This window comes from Cupressus sempervirens, chromosome 9 (assembly GCF_028749045.1).
Source record: "Cupressus sempervirens isolate cs-2001-9-10 chromosome 9, ASM2874904v1, whole genome shotgun sequence".
In the NCBI taxonomy this organism is placed as follows: domain Eukaryota; kingdom Viridiplantae; phylum Streptophyta; class Pinopsida; order Cupressales; family Cupressaceae; genus Cupressus; species Cupressus sempervirens.
The window spans coordinates 826,752,460-826,773,667 of NC_143126.1; the positions used below are offsets into that span (position 1 = coordinate 826,752,460).

General features: G+C 34.1%; 1 pseudogene; it reads left to right on the forward strand.

Moving 5' to 3' along the window:
• The window catches only part of LOC149541229 (protein SEMI-ROLLED LEAF 2-like), an 84,139-nt pseudogene extending 64,739 nt beyond the window's left edge, over positions 1 to 19,400 (forward strand).
• The last annotated feature ends 1,808 nt before the right edge of the window (positions 19,401 to 21,208 follow it).

The window sequence follows — 21,208 nt, forward strand, 5'->3', positions numbered from 1 at the left end:
ACTCCCAGGGTTAGAGTATTTGGGTAGAGTTGATTTCTCCAGCATTAGGTTAGACAACTATCCTAGGACACGAATGGTTTTTGAATCTTTCCTCTTTATTCTTGGCTTCTTATTTCATGTTTCCTTAATAGCTTTAGTATAGGTAGGGACTTCTTTAGTAGCATCCAACAATGGTATTTTTACTATCATCTGTCTTAGTTAATTAAGAAAATCAATGATTGCATGGCTCTCCTTGGATTAGCCTTGTTCTATCAACCTATGGGGAAATGGAGGTTCTTCATCTATAGGAGAAGTATGTTGATTTGATTCCTCTATATGTTTAGTTAGAGGATCCTCAATTTCAGTTATTATAGGTTTTTGGGGTGCAAGAAGAGTGGTACCTGATCTTACATGAATATCATTCAATGAGATTGCATAGCTTTGCTATTGAGGCTACTATTTAATATTGTTTAGATTTGAGTTAGGTTGAACTCATAGTTGGGTCTACTTGGAAGGAGTATTAGTGGCTATAAGAGGAGGCATTAGAGCATGTTTCTAAGTTGGTGGCAATATGGTTGGCTAACTAGATTGGGGACTCCAATTCTGAGGTTGTTGCCGACCTTGTTGGGGTTCCTTCCAACTGTGATTTCCACCAAAACTAGTATTTTGAAAATTTTTCCATTGATTATTATTCTGATAACTTTGTAGAGGATCTTGTGGCATGCCTTGTCTTTGAGCCCATGGCCTTCTTTGAGAAACATAGAGTACCTCTCCATTTTCATCAATGGATTTGAACTCGATTGGCATTGGTTGTGTCTCTATACTTGTAATAGACTTACATCTAAATTTTTTTCTCATTTCTCTATAATGTGGACAAAATTCAATCAATATTGCATCAGCTTCATCTTTCTTTTTTCAGGCTTGCATGGTGTCCATCTGAGTAGCTACATTGTTAATAATGTCTTTCTTGAAGTCAGATAACAAATTAGATAACTCCATCTTGGATACTCTTGAACTACCATTGGACTTATGTGGTAGGTCTCTAAGTTCCCTACCTTTCTTCATAGTATCTCTAGAATAGTTTAGGCATATGCTCTATATCTCATCTTTTGAGTAATGTCTCCTCCTACCATAAGGTTTAGAGCTTCAATGCTTCCTTTATTTACACCTCTTAGAAAAAGATGTTTCTTTGACTCCTCATTCAATTGATGTTGTGTATTATGGTGCAGGTTGAACATGAACTGGGAAACATAGTCTTTCAATGTTTCATCATCCTTTTGAGACATTTTGAAAATGTCATGCCCCTTTAAATCCTGATCCCTGCAATATTCCTTGTCAAGACATAGTTGACCTTCACAAAATTGTACAAAGTGGGATGCTACTCATGGATGGCTTATCACCACATAGGATTAATAAGTTTATTTAGGATTCAATCTTGCATAGTGAAGAATATATATGTTTCATTCTTTGATCAACAAATAGTAAAAAAAACATATATTTTATCTATTATGTCTAAGCTTGCTAAAAAAACCATATAGTCATACAAATATATGAATTGTAACATCTTCTAGTCTCCACTTTGTAGTAAAGGTCCATAACAAATACATAGACATATATTTAATTTTCTTATCTTGCAAGGACAAAAAATTAATCAAAATCAAAATCTTAGCTCAATAATCAAGTTGGATGAATGTGGACTTACAAATTGAACTAAGAAACAAAAATAATGTTTTTAAGCATTAACTAAAGTAGTAAAAGAAACTAAAATATTAATAAAAATATTTTTTTAAATTAGTTCAATTGTTATCACATCAATACAAATGAATTCTCATGCACACATTATTCACTGAACAAATAAAATTTTCATGGAAGAAAAGTAACCTACTCATGCTTTGTGCTACAATGAAACAAATTTGGTTGTTTGATGGTAAGATATCAAATTATGGACACACCCTACAATATAAATTCTTAGACATAAAAGAAAAATCATTTGGGATATATTATGTGGCACATCATAGTTTCTAATTGAGAACATATTAATGCATGGATACATTTTCCATTTATGACCATTGGTAAAAGAAAAAATTAAGATAAGTGCTAGTTGTGATGAATGATAGTTTGATAAGGGTGGTAGCCAGATTTAAATATTGTTATAGATTCTCTCCAAAAATAGGTAGAGTGCTTCTTATTGGAGTGAGAAAACTAGGGGTTTGAATTTGATCTTTTATCTCTTCTTCACCTTCATGAACTTTATTGTTTTCTTATTTACCTACTTCTTTCAAGTCTTTATTACTGCCTTGTAGGAAAGCATTATCCATTCTTATTTCCTTTTTATCCTGCACAACTTCATCCACTTTCACATGTACACTTTCAATAAGTTTATTCAACCTTTTATTAAAACATTTGTAAGCTTTACTTTGAGAATAATATCCTAAAAAGATTCCTTCATTACATCTTGAATCAAAGCTTCCTATTTTATCATCAGAATTCTTAATGAAGCATCTACTTCCAAAAATTCCAAAATGGTTAACAGATGTAGGATGTCTATACCATAACTCATAAGGAGTGTACTTAGTTTTTACCCTTAGTTGTGCCTTCTTTAAAATATATATTGTTGTTTTAACTGCTTCTTTCCAATACCTATTTGGTACTTTAGATTCATCTAACATAGTTCTTTCCATTTCTTTCATTGTTCAGTTCTTTCTCTCAACAACTCCATTCTGTTGAGGTGTCCTGGATGCTACATATTGTCTTTTGATGCCATGTTTTTCACAATAATCAACAAATTCATCTAAAGTAAACTCACCACCTTTATCTGATCATAAGCATTTAACATTCATGTCTAACTCATTTTTGACCATTTTCCTAAAAATCTTAAACTTGTTAAATGCCTCTAATTTATGTTTTAAGAATGTTACCCATCTCATTCTTGTATAATCATCTATAAAAAGCATGAAATATTTTTCACCATTTAATGACATTGTCCTTGTAGGGCCACATAAATCAGTATGCACTAATTACAATGGTTTAGAAGTAAAATATTCTTTTGAAGGAAAAGATGCCTTTGTTTGTTTACCATGTTGACACCCTTCAAAAATAACATTCTCTGGCTTACTTATACATGGCATAACTCTTACTTTCTAATGCTTACTAACTTTTACCAAGTTGTCAAAATTGAAGTGCCCGAGACTTTTGTGCCATAACCAACTTTCATTCACCTATCCCATAAGAAAAACATCTTCATGATTGTTAGTATTTGTGATATCTTTTAAATTGTATACATTCCCTTTGGATATTTCACTTGATGCAACCAATTGCCCAAATTTTAATTTGATTTGGAAAACATGGTCATTAAAAACAACTTCATATCCATGATCACAAATTTTACTAACACTTAGAAGATTGTACTTTAATCCATCAAAAATAGGAACCTTTGAAGAACTATCTTGAGCCATAAAAGATAAGTATTCCACTCAACCAAAATCTAACCAAAGTTGTTAATATTGATATAGGGAACCTTGCTCTGATACCACTTGTTAGAATACAAACACCATTGAGAGGGGAGGGTGAATCAGTGGTTTAAAAAACTTTGAAACCATCATCATCATCAACAACATATGTCATCATTTGATTTCATTATGGATTTTTCAAAAGTTCCATTACTCGCTCCATATAACTATCACGAATGGAAACAAGCAGTTTCTAATCAGTTGATGAGCATTGGATTGCTTAGAATGATTCTTGGATAGGATCTAGAACTAGCTATAGGTGTTGCAAAAAGAAGAAAATTGTTTGATTGAAGGGATAAAGCACTTGGCTCTCTTAGATCTACCATCTCCAATGATTTTTTATATCATATTGCATCTTGCACACATCCTCATGATGCCTAGACTACATTGGAAGGAATCTTTGGTAAACCTCATAGAATAAGAAAATTCAAATTGGAGAATGAGCTTATAGGTTTAAGTCCATGTGATTTTGACAATATTCAAGACTTTTTCTCTAAGTTCAATTCCATTAGATTGGAGCTTTCTAATTGTGGCATTACTAAATATGATGAGCAATTGATATTATCTATTTTTTCCAAGGTAGGTCTTGAATATTCAATCTTTGTTTCCACATTCTATGCTACTATGGATGCTCTTGGTAGTGCATACAAAATTCCTTCTTTTGATGAATTTGCGGCTCAACTCATAAGGGAACAAGCAAAGTTAGCACACATGGGTCAATTGAAGCCTTAGAAGCATCAAGCATTGGTTGCAAATCACTCCTCTCCAAAGTCTCCCAAAGGAAAGGGAAACAAACAACACAAGGATCCCAAGCAACATGAAAAAGGTGATGACTCTCCTTCACAACATAATATTAAATCCAAGTCCTCTTCAAGATAGGAATCATTTAGAAGAAAGAGAGATAAATGTGCTTATTGCAAAAAGTTAGGACATGATGAGCATAAATGTTTCCATAAGAAGATTGATGAGTTTACTCACATTCTTCAAAATAACAATATCTAGTTTCTCTCATCAGTGTCTTCTCCTTCTTCTCAATATCAGGCAGCTGCTACATCTACATCATCATCTAGAGGCAAAGGACAAGCACTCATTGCTTCCACACATCCTGAGCAAGGTAAATGGCTTCTTCATTCAGGTGCATCACATCATATGGTATCTTCTATGGATATATTTTCTTCTATTGAGCCTTGTAATTCTCCACCTATATTGATGGGTAATAATACATACATGAAGGTTTGTGGGAAAGGTTCTATTCCTATGGGACAAGGTACATTTAATGATGTTCTTTGTGTACCATCCTTGACCACTAATATCCTTTCCATTTACCAAATTCCTCATGGAGCACAAGGTAAAATTGTTGAGATCACTCCTGATTATGTCTATATTAGGGACATGGATACTAGAGATGTCATAGCTATGGGAGTTGTTGATCATACATCATGTTTGTATTCTTTTGCACATTGTGTTGATAATGATGATGATATTCATGATGTACCTAACCCTTTAGGAAGGGTGAATAATTCATGTGAGGAGAACATTGGATACTTGAATCATTTTGTTCTTGAGAAAACTGTTTAAATTCCTACTCCTCCACCTCCTACTTCTTTAGACATGAGCTATACTATTTAGTAGGATGATCTTTATGCTTCATATCTTGTAGTGTGGGATGAATTTCCAGATGCTCTTTTAGATGAGTCACATAATGTAGATTTGGTTAATACATCTAAGGGGGTTTCTCTTCGAGATACTTCTTCACCTTCTTTGGAGATTGGATTTCCCAACTCTTCATGTTCTCTTGGTTTTTCACATGTCATAGGTCAACTTGATGGTGTGATAGAATCTTTGAGTTCGGAGACACCTATTCAGTCTTTAGAGATGCATACATGGAGACCTTATTCCTCCTTCCTCAATTTATACATGGAGTGGCTTCTTCATCATTTGATGTATTTATCTCTTCCTAAAGAGAGACATATTTCTTCTAGGCATTGGATTATATTTTTCTTGTAGGTACTCTTCATCTACATTGGAGCTTCTTCATTATGGGGGGATATCATGTCTCCTTATTTCCTTCCTATGGGAGGATCATTCTTTGTATATACATGATGTATGCAATTTTGAGGGGGTCTTGAGTACTCCATCCATCCATGCATCTTTTTTTTATCTCTCTTTTTGGAGGATAGTTTCTCTTTTTCTCCACTTTATGAAAGATTACATTTCATGTATTTCTTTGCATGTTGTACATGGGTACCTAAAATGGCCTTGTAGCTGGGACCCATCTTGCATTGTGAATTTAAGTGCATTCCTCTAAGTTACACTTAAAGGGGGTTGTTGGTGTAATTAAATATTCACTAATTATACTTACTTAAGCTTACTTAGGATAATTTATTTCATAGTAGTTTGTGATTGAGACACTTAGGATTGCACCTCAATTAAACACATGGTGTAGGAGAATTTCACTTTAGGTGGTCATAGTTGTTATCTCATTCCACCTTTAGTGTACTTATCACATTATCATGCTCATCATCGCACATACTTCATTGCATAATGGAGGATGATCTACCTTTCATGGACATGTGATTCTACCTTGTGAGGGTGATAGCTTATCTTCTCCTTATCGTTGTCTCTTATCACGTCTCTTATATAAGGAGGCCTTTTATATACATTTCAAATCAATTCATTGGATGTCAATCAAGTTCATTATCAATAATATCATTCTTACATCTTCATGCAATTGTCTTGCCAATCTCTTGTGGAAGTTATCTTGGTCTTTCATTTGATCTTGGGGGTGTTGTAAAGTCACCTAAAACTCTAAAAAGTGCAATGGTGTTTGAATCATGTGATAAATCTATAGGAGGACAAAATGATAAAGATGATGAAGAGGAGTTTGTATTCTCATTCAATGAAAAAATTCTTTGAAGTTTTGATGTTTCAATAAGTGTGGATATGTTAATAGGGACATGGAAATTTTGAAGTTCCAAAACTCCATGAAGTTGCAAAAAGTGATGGAAATGCAAAAGATCCCGAGGTTGGTGAGATTTCTGAATCAAGAAGTGATTAAGAAAAAGATACCAATACTTCCTATTGTGATATTATTTCCCTATTGAATAATGATAAGGTACCTCCTTCAAAACCAGATATGTCATTAAAAGAGATGGATAGAATGCTCAATTTGGTCTCAAGCTTGACAGAGGAAATGTCTATTTGTGGTTATTCTATGCATATATAAAACCATGCAATAACTGAGTCATGTAAAATCCATCCATTTGGGTTCCATTCATAAGAAAGTTGTCCTGATTTCTTGTTAGCTTGGAAGATTGCAATGGAGGGAAAGTATGATTCTGAACAGATTTCTTTGGGATATGAGGCAGAGAACATCTTGATCAATGGTATTAATGAATCCTATAATTCAAAAGGAAGGCTGATGATTGATTTTTATAGTCTGAAGGAACCTAAAGTGTTTCCATGTGTGCGTGGAGTTCTGTAACATGAGATAAGACCACCAAAAGAAGAAATTACAATGTGTGAGTGTACCTCTATGGTGGTAGACTCGCTAGATTAGGTGATATATTTCCATTATCCCTCTTAGTTCAATGATTTTCAATTTGAGTATGATGCTAAAGTTAAGAGAACTTGTTTCTAGGTTAATCATGGTCATGGAGAGTTACCACAACTTTTGATTTTTTGTGATTTATACCCAAAATTTGAACCAAGATTGTCCAAAAAAAAAATTTCTAAGTACAAAGAGAAGTCATCATTTTTTAGGACTATATAGAGTGGTTCATTACTACTTCACATAATGAGAAATCTACTAATAACCACCCCACATTCTTATTATTCAAGGTTTTTTGTATATAAATTTTTGTTTTTGTTTTTCTTAGTCTTTTTAGTCTTTCTAGTTATGTGTTAGTTTTGTTTGAGTCTAAGTCTTTTTGTTTTGGTTTAGTTTCTTTTAGTTTTTTTTTTAGTTGTGTTAGTCCAGGGGTTAGGTGCACTCAAGATTTTATCTTGACATATCTTATTAAACCACTTTTTGGTTTCAACTTTTGGGAAGAGGTATTTCTTTGTCAAAATATTTTAATGATTTTGTTTGTTATACCAATTGAAGAACAGATGTTACTTGCACTAATAGAGGACATTCAGTTTTGAATTCAGAATTGTAGATCAATAAGTTTTCAATGCTTTGCAAATTTAAAGATTGATTATCTTAGGTGTTTTCAAACCAAGGTCAGTGGCAACAAGGGATAGTCCAAACCCTACTAGTTCAAACAAAAGGGTCTTCTTGAAGGAATTGGTAAGATTATTATTTAGCATCAGAGTTTCTATAAAAGTCCTTAAAAGAGGAACACAAGGGATGTTAAATAAAGATTGAATCTAAGAAATGACACTAATGTCTTGGCCACATAGTCTAAGCATGGTCAGGATACAGAAAGAAAATCAAAAAAGAAAAATGATGTTAAGAATGACGGATTCTACAAAGTCTAAGAAAGGTAATCTAACTATAGGGATATGCTCTCCAAATAGGCTATCCAATATAAAAAATTGCTTCATAGAAGAATCAAATGGCAACATGCAAGCTACATGAAGAAAATATTCAGAAGATTACCCAGGACTTCAAATGAAAAATGATAACTCGTTAAGAGCCCTCAAGACTGATTCTTTCATCTGGTCAGACAAGTGATTGATAAATAGCTTTCGTGAGGATTCCCAATGAATTGACCGATAGGGTAGAAGAATTTTTTCAAGTTGTTGGAAGCTTTTGATAGATTGCATTCTAAGATGTCAAAGGAAATGGATACACTAAACTTGGAGATTTGAGATTCTAAATTTTTGATAGTAAAGTGACTCAAAATATGCTTGGAGTATTCAAGGTTCAGGTGGTGTTAGACACATATCCAAGGAATGTTTGTTGATGAAGAAATTTCTTTGTTATTTCTTCCTTTTTGTCAAGGCTATTTGTTGTGGTTTCAAAACACACACCCCATTTTGCCTAGAAATGGGGACCCCCTAGTATAATTTTTTTAGTTTTCCAGACCCCTAGTTCACGGTCTAAGTCTTTTTTAGGGTTTTACTTAGTATTTTTGCCTAATCTAGGCCTCTATCTAAAATCTTAGTTTCCAAAAATCATGTTGCTAAAGGAGAAAATCAAATTTGAATATAAAAGGCGCACTTAGCACACCTCACTAGGTGCACTAGTGAGCTAATCATAAGGTAAAGTGAATTCCTCTTGGAAATGTGCACCTGTGTACCTCCAAGAGGTGCACTAAATCTTAGGATCCCCACCCCTCTCCTTATCATTCTTTCCTCCTCGCTTCACTCTCCCACACCTCCGTAGCTCTTGAGGTGTGCCACTCCGCTCACTCTACTCTCCCTCACTTGTACACAACACCACCAAAAAAAAGGTAAAGGGGTGCATGCAAGGTGCACACCTTTTTCATTAACTAAAATTAAAAAGAACAAAACCTAAAAATTAAGCCTTCACCTAGTGAAAGGTGCATAGGTGCGCACCTTTCAAATAGGCTAAGGATCTCCTTAATGTTAAAGGGTGCGCACCAAACACACCTCATAAGGTGTGCTAGTTGTGCACCCTTAATGGAGTTTTTGTTTAAATAAAGTGCACCTAGCGTGCCTTTGAGGTGTGCAAGTTGCGCCAAAGTTTTGTCTTACAGAGTGTAAAATAGGGTTTTTTGCCAATTTTGTCATAGTTTTGCATTCTAGGTTTATTTGTTAGAAATTAGGATTTGTTTTGGGTTAGATTTTTAGCCTTCTAGACTAATGTTTTCTTCTTTGTGTAGGTAAAAAGGCATCCTCAACTTGTTGGGATCATAACTTTTGACCTAGAGCTCAGAATTCATAACTGTTTAGACTGTTGGAAAGAAGAACTAAAAATCTAATTTCGGTCCCTAAAATAGCAAGCATTTATCTGCCCAATTTTAGGGACAAATGAAAGTTTCAACTTGAAATTTTGAGAAGACCTTCAAAAAAGCCAATTAAAAGGACCTAGAAAAGCTTGTTAAAAAAGATATGAAAAAGTTTCAAACATTTGATCATTTTGGATAATCTAGATCACCAGGTCTCTAGCCAGGAAGGATTGGGTAGTCAAAGAGAAGAAAGAATCAAGTAATTTACACTGAAGATCAAAGATACAGAGGTTGGACACATGAACCAAAATAGGTTCCTCATCTTATGCAACTATTAATGACAAGATTCAATACAAGTGCCTTGGGATTTCAGATAGAAGAAGCAGAGTTCAAATGTATGAAAGTGTTTGGCTATAAAGAGGGTATAAATCATCAAAAAGGGGAAAAATAAGTACACTAGAGTACTATCAGACTTTGTCTGAGAAAAATCTAAAAACTGAGAACTTTGATTTTTTTATGAATTGAGCTTCCGAACTTTCGAGGTGCACCAGATGCACTGATTCAAAGGTGTGCTTCTTCCAAGGTGTGCCGAAAGTTTTTGGAGAATCTAGAGGTGCACTGACAGTTAACTACCAGTTCTAAATTTAGAGTTTTTCATGCACCGAAAATGCATTCTAACGGCAGTTTAACCCCTACAAACATCCAAAGAAGGTTGAGCTTCTATTTTTGGCACCTCCAGAGACTCCCACATCATCTTATAGTTTTTTTCTTCTTATTTTCTCATGATTTCTTTGTTTTAAGACATGTAAAGGCTCATGCAACCATTTAATGATATAAATATGGATGAGGCCTACTAATCACTAGAGATTTAGTTTATACATAAATAGATTTGTCTTATTAGTTTAGAAGCATATGTTTGCCTAAAGATATTTCTCACTCTCAACACAAATTGAGAAGATTTCTTATAAATTTAGGAATGTAATATGTATTTCAAGCTATTATTTTGATGCAATAATATATGTTATAGGTGCTCAAATTTGGAGTGTAGTTATTCTTTCCTGAATGTGTTATATTTTGTGAATGAATGTTCATGGAGTGTAATGGAGCCAATAGTTTTATTGCATTATTTTGATTGAGCAATTTTTTAATTCTGGTGTTTGTTGTGTGTTTACAAATTCCACCGACGTACCGAGTTGGAGAAGAGATCACCCTATTATTCTTGCATAACTTTTTGTCTTGCATGAGTACACTTTTTGTGGCCTTGTGATTTGATGAAAAGTGAAACATCTTACGGTTACTGAATTCCTATTGACGATTGCATCAGTGGAATTGAGGAAGCACTACTCCTATTTTCATTGGTTACCTCCTGCTATTTTCAAAGGCTTAACCCACAAATGTGTTATTTCCATAGTTTATGTCCATTAGGAATTTCCCTTCCATGTTATTTCCTTTCATCTCTTGTTACCTTATCTTTGTTATTTGCTTTGCAAATACTTGGTTAATTTAAGAATTCATATAGTTACATTGTTAGATTGCATTCATTAAAAAATAGAAAAATAGAAAAGTATATTTCTTTTTGTGGGTTTTATTCTTTTGAGATACCAAGTGGATTCTACATCTTATCCCAATTTTTCAAACCAACAAATGCCTCCCTATGAACAAATACATTGATCTTCAACTAAGCAGATTCCAATAGGTCACAATATCGCCCAAAACCTTGGAGTTGATCCCAGATCATCTTTTCAAGAGAGAAGTTCGAAAGGATTCTTGTCATTAAGAATCATACAAAATGATAGCTCAACACACACCTATGAGCTTTGCAAAGAATTGTGATCCCTAACCAAGTTGTTATGACTTGCCTAGGACATCACTGCAATATTAGCTCCTCCACTTTCTAGGGGCCCATCTCCACTATACATAATGTACATGGATTCAAGTTCCAAATCCCAAGAGATTGTACTATACATATGGTGGGAAATGGCCCTATGACCCCATTTGTCCAAACAATCTATCTCAAGATAATAGACTAGTGTAAAACAAAATTATTATTCTAAGCACTCAAAACTTTGTAAAATAACAAACTTGAGCTGTACAGAACTTGGAAACAATCAACATTAGCTACTCCAACACAAAAAGATCCAAAACTAATCCATTTACATGTCAATAACACCAAAAACACAAAATTGTTATTGAAATGTTGCTTGCTTAGTTCGTACAAAAGAAAAACCTACTTTCTCTAACCCCTTGGATAGGGTGAGAATGGCCTTATAAAGGCTTCCCAAGAGTGTTTCCAACTATTTCAGACAGTTGGAAGGCTCTAACTAAAAATTTGTTCTTTTTGCAAGAAATTGTTAAAAAGTTGTCAATGACAACTTTTGCAAGTTCGAGCAATTTTTGCAATTTTAAAAATCTACTTCTCAAAATTGCTCCAATTGATATGATGCTATGCAAAAGGCCTTAAATAGTTACTAAACACCAAGAAGGTCCTTCAACAACTTGACCTTTTATCCACCAAACCCAAAAATGTTTTATAAAGGCAACTGAGCAATTTTGAGCAACTATGAGCAACATTGCCTACACAAACTTAACTTGGGACTAATCTGGCCCTATTATTAAACAAGTAGTATGGATAGAACCACTACAAGCCAAAATTGCAAATGGAACTTTTTGTCACAAAAGCTTGCGACCTTGCCTAAAGTTTTTATCTAAAGGAAACCTTGTGAAATGTGGAAACAATCTCCAAGCTAAGGGACTTGAATTGTGAGATTGAGTCTCTGGAGAAGGCCAACTTCCCTACTATCAGGGTACACCTAACTATTATTTGAAAATAAAAGGGAGAAATAATGCATAAAAGAAAACTACCTAATCTAATCTAAAGTGGGTGATACACCAAAATAGTTTGTTCAACCTTAATTTTGCCTAACAATGCACTATTCACCAATACAATATCAAAATATACTGATTCAATCTTTGTCTTAATCCAACAGTTACATATAGATCAAAAACCAATTGAAATGCTACAAGGAAGGAACTTCGCTCTATAACATTCAAGGCCAAGTAGATACTGATATGTGGATTGAATAATGAAGACAAAACAGCATCAGAGACAAGAAAAATTTGCACTAATATTGATGGGAGAATGAGGTATAGCAAAAAGTTTATTCATTCATAGACAAAAGGAAATTAAAATAGCAGAGCATGGAATGCAATACCAATGAATCAGAAAAAGGCTAACCCTAAGAAGGGTTACAAAATTTACTTTTATAGTGTAGGCATAACTCAAATAGCTTCTACCCTAAGACAAAGCACAACAACTACATTTAAGGTTGCAAGAATAATTATTATAGATCTGGGGAAGATTTGATCTTGGTACATGTCCAGATGCAAGAAAAATCATACCTTTCATAGCCAATAGAGCCTTGAGAAGACAAAAATGACGACCATTAATGCCTTAATTGAGTAGATGGATAACCTAAGGCGACGATGAAGTGTGCCTTTTCATTCATCAAGCATGGGAAACATCAAGCATCAATCACAGATGAGCCAAAGATCTGATTTTGCCATTAAGAAGTTGTTTCCTTCTTGCTATCAACATGCCAAGTCAGCCATGTCATTGGTCGACTAGAGTCAATCTTTAGGCTTTGCCATATGGACTAACATATTTAATCATTCTACCATGAGACCACTCTTCTATCTTTCATGTTTGACCTTGATTTCCTATGGACACAAATTTTCTACTACCTTTCTTCATTGATTAATATTCCTTGCGAAACCGTCACCAACTATCTATAGTTGCTTCATAGCTTGATCTCACATTTCCCACTAATTGTCATGACCAAGAAACCACATGATTCTAACCCTTTGCACCATCACCGTGGTTTAGGTTTAACATCCTTCTAACTGTGCAATGATGCAAGGTCATTGAAATTCCTTGGTCGCGCATTTGTAGCCTAAAATTGATATAACATAAAATGCCTACGACCTTGCAAAAAATGAACTTAACTGTCTATAAAATGCATTGTCGCAGTATTAGAACTTGAAAATTGACTCTACCACTTAACCTTGCGACTGAGTGACCATTGACCATTGACCATGCTTGCACTGCCCACTCACATTGTCATGGCCTTAACCTGGAGTTGAAGATTTAACCTTGTGACCCAGCAAACAAAGGTATTCACTGTATTGTGGCCTTAACCATGGTTAACTAATAATCCATTGTGACCATGCAAAATGAAGGAAGGCACGACTTCACAACTACTAACTAGATGGTTTTCCTTTAGACCGCAATGGTGGGAAAACAACATGGAAAAATTGACTCACACCTTCTTGGCTTGCTTAATGATTAAGGCATATTATCCTGTAACCCAGTGATGAAGGTCAGTCCCATGCTTGCGACTTGAAATTTCGAAGGGATATAACATGAAGGGTCAAGACTTAGAATATAAAATGTAACCCAAGGTTTATATGTCCCTTATAACATTTGATCATTTAAATATTTGAATATATGACTACTAGTCGTGCTTAACAGGCAAAACTCAAATTTTGGCAGGAGGGCAAGAATGGCTAACAATTTTAGCAACTTAGAGGGGATGCTAGCCTATTATGCATTGATCAGTGACCTTCAAGAATCCATTGGGCTATGGAGTTTGTTAGAAATGATAAGATCGAAATGAACTAAAAATAAAGAATTATAAATTAATTCAAGAGAGTTTGTAATGAACATAATTACCATACTTTGCAAGAGCTTTCCAAGATCAACACAATAACGGAGGGAGAGATTTTGAAAGGGGAAAGCAAAGAAAACCCCTTGTGAATTATATGAATGAGGCAAATAAAACTTAATAGCTCCAATTATCACTCCTGGAAAACACATTTTTCATTCATTTTTCATTTTAAACACCTGTTTGAGATAGCCACTAATCCTTCTGTTGAACTTGATTCAACAGCTACCCAAGATGAAAAAGATACTTGGATACTTAAAAATGAAGAAGCTTTACGTTTAATTGGTATTTCCATTATCCCATATTTATATGTTTTAATTGCACATTGTTCTAAAGCTCATGACGCCTGGTCAATTTTGCAAACCAAGTATGACAGTGCAGATGAATCCCGCAAAATACAGTTGTAGGATCAACTTGAAGATCTCAGGGATATAGATTTTAAGACCATGGATAAATTTTTGTTAAAATTTGATTCTATTGAAAGTTATCTTGTTGCTTAAGGTGTTCAGTTAGATGAAATTCACTTAATTCATATTATTCTTAAAAAGTGTCTTCCTAGACAGTTTCAACAGTTTATAACTAATATTCATGCACAACTTGCTATTCCTACATTAACTACTCAGTTAACTTATGTTATTTTTCAAAATTTATTAAGACAGGAAGAAGCTAAGCTAATTCAGTTTGGTACTCTTAAATCAATTGAACATGCATTTATGTCTCAAAATTCAAATACTAATAAATTTCATTCAAATAATAATAATCATCATAATAATAGCAAACACTATAATAGTAATTCTAATGATTCCAATAATAAATCTAATGCCAAATATAACAATCATCATAATCACAATCGTAATAATAATAATAATAATCAAAGGAATCATTCAAATTCCAAACCTTAGTGTTCTTATTGTGGCAAAGATGGTCATGTTGTCAATAATTGTTTTAAAAAGCAAAATGATAAAAAAACCTATGAACAACAGTAAACATAATAAAAAATCGAATCGTAAAAAAGGTAATTCTAATGGTTCTAGTTCTCGTCATGCTTTTACTTGTAGCTATAATGTTTGTAGACCTTTAGAGTGGATTGTTGATAGTGGTGCTTCACAACATGTCACTTCTCATAAGGAAAATTTTGATTCTCTGCAACCTGATATTGCTAATATTCCTATTCAGTTAGCTAATAATCAAACTTGTAAAATTGAAGGCTTAGGTGATGTCACTATTCCTAATGGTAAATTGTACGTACTTGATCTAAAAACTAATCTGCTTTCTATTTCAAAGTTATGTCAGGACTATAAAGTTGAATTCTATAAAGATATGTGTTATGTGATAGATCCTCAAACTAAACAAGTGATTGCTCATGCTAAAATGGATAATGACGGTTTATTTAAATTCCATGAATTTTCTAGTTCACGATATTCTTTACATACTTCCATTGATTTCAATATATGGCATGAAAGACTTGGCCATTTAAATTCGAATTATATTACCTAATGCAAAAAAGCAATATGATTGATGGCTTGCCTCACATTATTCCCTCTAAGATTGCTTGTACTAGTTGTATGAGTGGTAAGATGCATAGGGAGCCCTTTCCAAGTGGTAAATCATGGCAGGCAACTCATAAGTTGTACCTTGTCCATAGTGACCTTTTGGGCCCCATGGAGAATAACTCCATCCAAGGTTCTCGGTATGCACTTACCTTTGTTGATGATTTTTCTAGAAGAACTTGGATCTATATTGTGCACAGCAAGAATCAAGTTCTTGATATATTCATTGAATTTCAGTTATATATTGAAAGGCAATCTAGTTTTAAACTTAAAATTCTCAGAACTGATAATGGAAAGGAATATGGGAATAATTATTTTCACTCTTATTTGAAATCATGTGGAATTAAACATGAGCTTACTATTCCTTATAGATCACAGCAAAATGGTGTGGCGAAAAGAAAGCATCGGACCATTGTTGAAATGGCTAGATGCATGTTACATGCTAAGAATTTGCATTATAAATTTTGGGTTGAAGCCATGTTTTGTGAAACTTATATTCTTAATAGGACTCCTACCAAAGCTCTCAAGGATATTACTCCAAAAGAGGCTTGGTCTAGTAGGAAACCTGATTTACATCATTTGCAAATTTTTGGATATGTTGCTTATTTTCATACTCCTAAATAGAAACGGCATAAATTAGATGTTAAGTCTTCTCCTTATATTTTTTTGGTTATGATGAAAACATTAAGGGTTATCGTGTTTATGATTCTACTACTAAGAAAGTTCAAGTTGCAAGAGATGTTTGCATTGCAGAAAATGGTGTCCATGATTGTTCTACTACACATGATGCAGAATTCAGTGGCACTAAAATTGTGCTAGTGGAGGACCAACCTCCTTCTCTTAACCCTATTCCTCCTCTTAATCCTACAACTCAAGCTCCACCTATTATTTCTGCTTCTACTAGTAATGATATTCAAATAGCTACTAATGATGCTTTTATTGATAATGATTCTTCCTCTAGTGATGATTCCATTACAACTAAACGTAAACCTAAATGGACTCAAAGCTTAATTAATGAAAGTGATGACTATATTTTTAGATTTGGTGGAATTAAAGATAGAAGGATTAATTATTGTAATTATGCTTTGATGACTACTATTATGAATTCTAATGATCCTTAGTCTTTTGATCAAGCTAACTCTCAACCTCATTGGCAAAAGGCCATGCAAGAGGAATATGACTCTTTAATTGCTAATCAAACTTGGGACTTAGTCAAGTTACCTCATGGAAAGAATATAGTTTCATGTAAATGGTTATACAAAACAAAATTGAATGTTAATAATGAAATTAGTAAATTTAAGGCTAGATTAGTTACTAGAGGTTTTTCACAAATTGAAGGATTAGACTATAATGAAACTTTTGTTCCTGTTGCTAAAATGCCTACTATCAAATTAGTTCTTGCTTTAGCATCTAAAATGAATTGGCCCATTCATCAAATGGATGTTAAAAGTGCCTTCTTAAATGGTGATTTACATGAAGAAATCTATATGGCTCAACCTCCTAGATTTGTTAAGAAAGGTAGTGAAAATCTGGTTTGCAAATTTAAAAAATCTATTTATGGTCTTAAACAATCACCTAGAGAATGGTATTCCAAAATTAATTCATTCTTTATTTCTCAAGGTTTTTCTAGAAGTAAGAATGATCCTAATTTGTATATTAAACATACTGAAGATAATATTATCATTGTTATTGTTTATGTAGATGATCTAATTCTCACTTCTAGTTCAGATATTTTGATTTCTAATATTAAGTTTCAACTTAAATAGAAATTTTAGATGACTGATTTAGGTATTTTACATTACTTCTTAGGGATGCAAATTTGGAAAACTCCTAAGGGTATCTTTCTTTCTCAAAGCAAGTATGCTCATGACCTTTTAGAAAAATTTAAGATGAATGATTCTAACCATGTTTCAATTCCATGTGAATTAGGAACTAAATAAATGGCTACTATGAATACTCCTTTTGTTGCTGAAACTTTGTATAGGCAATTGGTAGGAAGTTTAAATTATTTAACTCTTACTAGACCTTATATTGCTTATAGTGTTGGTTTAGTTTCTAGATTTATGTCTAAACCTCAACAAACTCATTTTAAAGTTGCTAAAAGAATCTTAAGGTACATTAAAGGAACTATTAATACGGGATGATTTTATGATGCCAATTCTGCATTTATTTTACATGGCTATACTGATTATGATCTAGGTGGAGATTCCAATGATGGGAAATCCACTTGTGGCTATTGTTTCTTTGTTGGTTTAGGTGCAATTTTTTGGAAAAGTAAAAAAGAACACTCTATTTCCCTTTGCTCAACTGAAGTTGAATACAAAGGTTGTACCAATGTGGCTAAGGAAGCCTTGTGGCTTAGAAGACTCCTTGAAGATTTGGGTCTACCTCAACAAGCACCTACCCCTCTACATTGTGACAATCAAAGTGTTATTGCCTTGGCAAAGAATCCAATTTTTCATGCAAGGACCAAACATATTTCACTTCAACATCACTTCATTAGAGAACAAGTTGAAGACAAGAAAATTACTCCCCTGTATTCTAAGGGTGAACATCACATGGCTGATATTTTGACAAAACCACTTTCTAAAGAGAGATTTCAATTTCATTGTAAAAATTTGGGTTCAATACCCTTTGATGTAATTTCCCCAAGTAAAGATTAAAGGGGGCTGTTAGAATTTATAATCTTTTCTTGGTTGTATTTATTAAATGGGATAAACCAAGGTATCTCTTATGTTGTTTGTCCTCTAGTCCATGTGTGGACAAGTCTTTTTTGTAATTCCTTTATTAAGGACTTTAGTTTATCCTCCTTAAGAGGATTGTGACACTTTTCACACACCTATTATGAATGTGGCATTCATAGAAATGGGAGTTACAAATGCAAACACATGCAACTCTTTTCTTATCTCTTTAAAAGAGATGCTCCTCTCTCTTTCTTTTTTACACACATCACTTTGATGTTATTGTATTGAGCTATTTTGCTCCACCGCTCTCTCTCTCTCTCTCTCTCTCTCTCTCTCTCTCTCTCTCTCTAGGCATTTACCTTCATTCATAATACTCACAAGGGGTTTTCTTTGCTTTCCCCTTATAAGTCCTCGTCTCCATTGTTGAAATATCTTGGTGTATGCTCTTGGATTTTTCTTATCTCATGGTAACATTGTTTCACACTTAACTTACTTGGATTGTTTTTCTTTCCTTGCTCTATCTTATCGTTTCTTACAGAGTCACAAAAAATGAAGATTTGTTCTACATTATAAACCATAGCTCTACCTTTTTCTTCTCTGCAACAACAAAATTTCAAAATTGGCTATCTTAGAGAGAGATAGAGTGTGCTCAACACTTCTTGGAAAAAGGGGAAGGATTGAAAAAATACCTACTCTAATATATACAAAAATTGATAGCGAAAATAAGTCAAACAAAGTTGTTGACTAGCTTGTTGAAATAACTCTATTTTTTTTTAACTTTGGGATGCTTGACATGTTCAAGCATCATCCCTCCACCATTAAGTGACTGACTGTAATACCGCACTCCACTAGACTTTTAGAAGTTATTGGAAATGCAGAAGAAGTTAAAAATCTCATGCATAAGATACCACTGTTCAAGGCCAAACAAAGGGTGATGGATAAAGAGATTAGTGGTATTCAGGGGAAGGTGTCTAAAATGGATGTTAAGCTGGGAAATTTGGAAAAGTTGATTAAACAGATGGCTGATAATGTGGGTAACCTCTTGAAGTGGATTGAGAATGACAAAGGGCAGGACTACCCTCCAGTGGCAGAGATTTAGGGACCTCGCAATCACCCCCAAGCTCATTCTAAGAAGAATGAGGATGTGAGTAAAAAGGACAAGGTGAAGGCCAATGCTGAAAATATGCATATTCTAGTGGATCAGACTGTTGACCTGATAAAGTCTTCTTAGCTGGTCGGTTGTTGTTCTTTTACTGTTATTTTGTTGTCTTTTCCAGCTTTGTCTTGGGTGACCTCATGGCTATTCTTTTTGGAGGTTTATCTCATGTTTTCCTGTGCTATTTTTCTTTGATGTTTACTTCTCTCATTTATCTCTAGACTTTTATTATTTTGTAAAGGTTTCAGGTCCTTTAAAACCTGTTTTTACTTAATCAAAACACTTCACCAAAATTTGACAAACAAGGTGGCTCACCCTTGTATTCATATCTCTCAACTTGATGAAATAAATCATCTTTTATATCTTTGAAGACAAAATATCATAATCAAATCCTTGAGAGGACTGTATTTCCTCCAATTGCTTTGTTTGTTATTTTTGCTCAAAGAGTTCAACTAGTGTTGGCTCAGGTGGAACCTTCTCATTTTCAGCTGTAAGGGTGGAGAGCTTATTGAAAAGAGCATTTGTCATCGTATCATTTTCATGTGCTAACAAAATCTTCTACCCCTATTGCTCTTCAATTCCTTGGATCAGATTTGGCATGACAACATCCTATTCGTGGATAACATAGACCCTTAGTTCAACTTCATCCACGTGCTTGAATGGATCGGAAATGGTCTTCCTCCTTATCAAAGATAGTGTAATTCATATTTGAAGAGTCAACCATGTAGAGCTCCACATGCTTGATATTGAACGTCTTTTCCATGATGAAGATCTTTATGCCCTTCCTATCTTTAAAAAAGATCTGGGACCAATCAATAGCAATACACCCACCACTAATCTTAGCAATGAAATCTATGGATAAGCAAATGATAAATTGTGTAGGGAGATCTATAACCATTATATCTTGCAACATAGCATAGCTAGGACATGCATGTAGGGTCACTTCTAAATCTTTGAATACTCCTATTGTTCTACGAGAGCTGCCATCCAACTGAGTAATCTCATTAGTCATAGGCTCATACTATATGCCTAGTTGATTAGCAATCCTCTTAGGCATGACTGAGGTGCAAGCACCAGAGTCTATCATATAATTATGAACTATTTTATCTCTTATGACTAAACAAATATAGAAAGGAGGTGGCTTCATTTTCTTACTTTGATTTTCCTCCTACGGGGGTTGTGTATGGTTGGTTGAACTTGAAGATTCACCTTGTGTTGATACAGAAACAACCTTGGGTTCTTCTTCCTTCTTGCAACTCTGCCCCCTAATCTGGTCTTGAACTGGTGTGGTTGTCACCTTTGATATCTTTGGGTCCATGATATCCATGGTTATAGTACTATTTTTCTTCTGACCTCTACCACCAAAATCTTCTTTACCACAAATGGCATAAGAAGCATTCCCCTAGACTTGAGCTTGATATCCAACATTGGATTGATTTGCATTGCATTGTTGTCTTGAAGTTGTTGGCATCTCTTGTATAGTTAATGCCTAAGGAAATGTACCTTGATCATTGGATGGACAACCATATGTGTATCCTTGTTCCTGAGCTAGATTGTTTTGATGAACAATTTCCTTTGATCGATCTGGAGCTACATTAGGCATACCATTCAAAGATTTATCTTGCACCCATGGAGCCTATCCTTGATGTGTTTGCCTCTATGACTGCAAAGGCTGAGGGGACCTAACAATCTAGGATTGTTGTCCTTTGAGGGTTGTCACCTCGTTTCCAAGGTTTTGAATCAATGATTGT